Source organism: Theobroma cacao, chromosome 5 (genome assembly GCF_053813885.1).
Source record: "Theobroma cacao isolate CCN51 chromosome 5, ASM5381388v1, whole genome shotgun sequence".
Taxonomy (NCBI): domain Eukaryota; kingdom Viridiplantae; phylum Streptophyta; class Magnoliopsida; order Malvales; family Malvaceae; genus Theobroma; species Theobroma cacao.
Window position 1 is genome coordinate 28267433 of NC_142643.1, and position 5225 is coordinate 28272657.

A 5225-nucleotide genomic window follows, 5' to 3' on the forward strand; every position below is an offset into this window, starting at 1 on the left:
GTGCATCCAACTCTTGCTTGTAGGTCACCATAAACAACTTGACATGTCAAATAAAATATGGGCTATAGCTTTAGTTAGCAATGAATGCCTAATGTGCTTTGATTAAATATCTCTTTCTTGAATCTTGATAATTAGTATTCATTGATGATTGAATGTTCACTTTGAATATATTCATGAATTGAGTGCTTTGCTTTCAATATCCTATAGCAATTGATATCACTCATGAATCATGAATTTTTGAGAAATTGCATGTACCTTCAACTTCAATGGTTGGATATCTTTTTAATGGGTATATGTCTACATTGAACTCATGCTTGCATTTTGATGAACAAAATTGGAATCATGATTAAAGAAGATAGCCATGTTGTTTCTTGTAATCATGTTTGTGCTTATTTGATCATAACTTCCTTACATGATTGCAATAAATGAAAAATGCTTTAGTCATGCTTCATTAATAATGATATGCCTTTTGTGAAAGTTCTCCTTGAATTTACAATTTCATATATAATTTGGAGAATACATCTTGCAATGCTTGCTTCAAAATGACTTGGATGAATGACCGCTTGAAATTAATTTGGAAGAATACTTGCTAAAATGCTTGATGATGACCGATAATACTTGATGATAATTGAGAATAATGCTTGAAGACTAATGATAACTTAGACATGCCTAGGAACTACTTTGCAAATACTTCTTGAAATATGAGTATTGATGCATATGTTGAACATCTATTCAAATGCTCATACTCTTTTAGTTCCATGAATACTTGAGTATTAGGGAAATAAATTAAATAACCATTTGAATGCTTATTTACTCTAGGCTCATGATTTCTTTCCTAATATTTAATCTATTAAGGATCTCTAACAAATTGTGTTGAGCTTATGATTTCTTAAGGGAGAGTAAATCATTATCATTGATATCATAACGAATTAAGATCTTCAACAATAGGATTTGGTGAGAATTCAACATTTGGTGTTCTTCACTACTGGTAACATCTTTCTAAACACCAAAATAGATATTGTGCCCTATATCACCTCTCACTTAAACCTGAATGTTGAAATGCATAATTGGTATCAAGCCTTAAGTTTTCTCAATAATTGTCTAGCTTTAAAATTTGTATCAAGCTTTATAATTGTCTATTCTCTCTTGAGCTTTAAATTTAATCATATCTTTCTTAAATATTTTGAGCCTTGAAGTTGATATGCTTGGATTGTTTAATGATAAGGGAAGTCTTTACTAGCATTTTACTGTCACGACCCGAAACCTCCCTCGAGCACATGACAACAGCCGCGACGTCCCGATTGACACTCGTTGCCCGAAATGCCAATCGGAACCCTGCAAGGCTTACATATCAGTTTCTTGCCTTTTTTGTGAGCAATCGTTTTTAAACATTCCATTTTAAACAATTACCAGTTGTTTCTGGCTCATGTAAATCAAAAGACAAAAATATAGCATTTTTATATAAAATAATATTTATAGAAACACGTGTAAGTAAAATAAATTCATACATACAATAATTTACAAAGTTATAATATATAATAATAATTACAATGACAAGTGGCCCAAAATACACCAAGTATTAGTGATAGTAACCTAATATCTGTGAGATAAAGATGTCAACTGGAATCCTCAACAAAATAGGGTATCTACAAGCTACCACAGACCTGAAATGTTTGGAAAGGAGGTGGGTGAGATTTTGTAATCCCAATGAGTAAACAGACATTATCATAAATATCTAAAGGCGAGTAACATGGAGGCAAGTTTAAACAACAAATCACAAACCATTTCATAAGGTTTTCAATTTATTCCTTAAACCATAAAATATTTGTAATTTACCAAAATAGTTGTTAAGGCCTATGTCTTTTAATAAAAAAAAAGGCTCAAGCCAAAACTAATCCTCAGGGATACCTTGGCCATGGCATCTAACCGAGTCCGCCAAGGTTGTTATGATATTTACATGTGAAACATATTTTTATTTTTAAAACAAGCCGTTCCTTAGCGTTGACCGAGTTACACATTCACGTGGGAGTTCGACGTGAAGTGAGCTCTAATACTACCTCGGGAGTTACCCTCCTCGCCTCTACTACGGGAGTAACTATATAACCGGGTTTACCGTGCCCCTCTAATAGGCAGTCCATGAAAACCCGTCACTGTAGTGACTAAACCCACCAATTTTAATAAAATTTCAACAGTATAACGTTGCTTTTATTTATCTACCCAGCCTGCATAATAAAAACAGCTTACATAAATTCCCAATGCAATTTATCAAATATAGCCACCTATACTCATATTTCATAAGCCATTCATAGGAAAATATATATTTCAAAATAATTGTCAGCCTCCAATTACTCAATTTCATAATCAACACAATATATTTTTATTTATCACATTTATTTCTAAAACATCAAAAATCCTGTTTTAATCTCGTTTTCATTTCATAAAATAAATAAATAAATAAGTAGAAAGGCTCAAGGAAATGTGAAGTATAGAGAGTATAAGATACGATCTAGACTCCTAGATACCAACGAGCGGGACCATTAAATGGTTATTGTTTGCACTACTCTAATCACACTAAAAATGAATAAACAACTCAATAATAAAATAGCTCATAATCCCAACTACTAGCCATTATCAACAACTTAAAACCAAGCCTAGTTCATCACTCACCTTAGGGTTTCTTTGTAGTTGAATTCTTTTCCAATAGCTTCTAAACAATTATGAAAAATCTCTCTTTCTCTCTCTAAACCTCCAACTAGTGAGAGAAAGTGTTGAACAAGGACTTTTTGAGGGTTTTAAAGTGAGAGAGTGAAAGATCATAAGGGTTCTAGTCAAAAGAGCACAAAGGTATGAAGATTAAAGCTAGAGAGGGAAAGTTGTGAAAGTTTCATATCAAGCTTCCATCGAGGATGGAAGCAACGTGAAATGGAAGAAGAAGAAGGAGAAAAAGCTGTTGGAGAATGAAGAAGCTGCTGGAAGAAAAATATATATATAGCTCAAGCTTATCCATTCCACTTGAAATTACGAAAATGCCCTTAGCACATTAACTGGTTCTCTTTTCAATCCTTGGTGCAATCTTTTTACTCTTTTGATACTAACACAAGTCCATAATGGTCTAGACATGCTCGGGTTTATGAAACTTAAAAATTTTGTCCCGAGGTGAAAAATGACCATTTGCCTCTATGGTGAAAATTATTGAAACTTCTAGTTTTCTTTGTGTTTTCATCATTACACAATATTTATTCGGTCTTATGCCTATTTAGATCTTAAAATATCATAAAACCTTCTTCTAGGAGCTTTTTAAAGGAAATGATGAAACTACCCCTAGCCTGTGTTATTGCATCTATGCGTAGTTATGAACCTCTAAGGGTTGAGGTCTCACAATACCTTGACCCTAGCCTTACATTACAAGCCTACTAAAGACCTATTGATCCTTAAATAAGTATTAGTCGACATTAGTGGAAAGAGATGAAAAGTAAACTTATGAGATCTTAGCACTAATCTATGTTTATATTTGGTATAAACCAATCCGAATTGCATGACATTATTTGTAAGAGTTATCCACACACACAGAGGAAGTCTATTAGAAAGTGAACTTTCTTTTGAATTGATGCATGAATTTGAAGATTATCTGTATTTTACCTCAAGTTGGAATTGGGAGATAATTTTTAAGGAAAAATTGGAAAATAATCACTTGGTGAATTTTTATCTCTTGAAAAGTCTTTTTATTAAGTTTCTTTATTTTCTTTTCTTTTCCTTGAGGACTAGCAAAATCTTAAGTTTAGAGGTATGATAATTCTATGAAATAGAATTATTTTTATCACAAATTGTTCTTAAAAGTTAGCTAAGTTCTTCAATTTAAATTTAAATTTTCTTATTTTTAGTTATTTTTCTATTTAGTTTTTTTAAGTTAATTTAATTTTATGTTTATTTCTCTTAATTTAGTTATTATTTATTAGTTTTTATATTTTTGTAGGATTCTAGAAGATTAAGGCTAATTGGGTGAAGAAAGGTGTTTTAGGAGTTAAGGCCCTGTTCGTATAGGTCATGGTATTTTGAGCATAACTCTCACTTCAGATCTCCAAATGATACAACTCTTGAACCATTGGAAAGTTAGGAGATAGAGCTTCAACTTTCATGATGATTACTTTGTTCAGTTCTTCTTTGAAGATAGAACAAATCGCATTGGAAGTTGGAAAAGTGTAGTAGTCGATATGAAGCTAGGAAAAAGGAAGCTATGTGGGCCAACTTAAGACTATTGGGCTCTACACTTATTCTAAGCCCAAATTAAGAGTTCTTAGGCTAAAATGGTTTAGTTTTGGTAAAATTAAGTTAGATTATAAATAGTTAGCTTAAGGAGAAGTTAGCCACACATAGACACATTGAGGATAAATCTTGAAAGAGATTCAAGAAGCTAGAAGTTGAGGCTGAAGATTGAAGATCAAGGCTACCAATATTTATTTTCTTCCTTAGCTTTTGTTATTCTTGTTACTCTCAATGGCTAAACTTCATATATTTTTAATTTTTATTTTAATTATGTCTAGCTAAATTTCTTTTTCTAGGATTGCAATTAAACTCACATGTAGTTTAAATTTGTAGTCTCTTTCTAACTTATTTTCAATGGGATTGAATTGTTAATTCTAATTTGCTCTTCATGCTTTTAATTAACTAGTGACCAATTAAATTGATCTAGAAACCTAAACAAACTAAAGAAAGGGAGTTTAGTGTAAACTAAAATTGGAATAGCATATGATCATATTTTTTGCTTAAATGAATAAATTAATTTGTGAATAGGATAAGACTATTCCTATATTCTGTATGTAGCCAAATTATAACTTGAACTTAATGAGTTTATTTTAATTTTAATTCACATAGGAATATAGTGTTTTGGTTAAAATGTATAATTTTATAAGAGACTCGGGAGAGCATAATAAATAATTAAGGACTCTAAGTTAGCAGTTTAACTCATTGGATTAAGTTAAGATGGTGGTGAGATTTAAATGAAGTGTGAGGGATATTGTAATCCTAAGTTTTTTTTCAATTTGATTTTTAATCTGTTATGTTTTTTCTTTTATTTTTTTAGTGTTAAATAGTTTTAGCTATAGTTGATTAGCTTTTAGTTTAATTAGTTATTAAAATTGTGATTGTTTGAATAACATTAAATTGTTTTAATTTTAGTACTTAGTAAATTTTTAGGACAATTCTCTAAGGGATCGATACTCTACTTG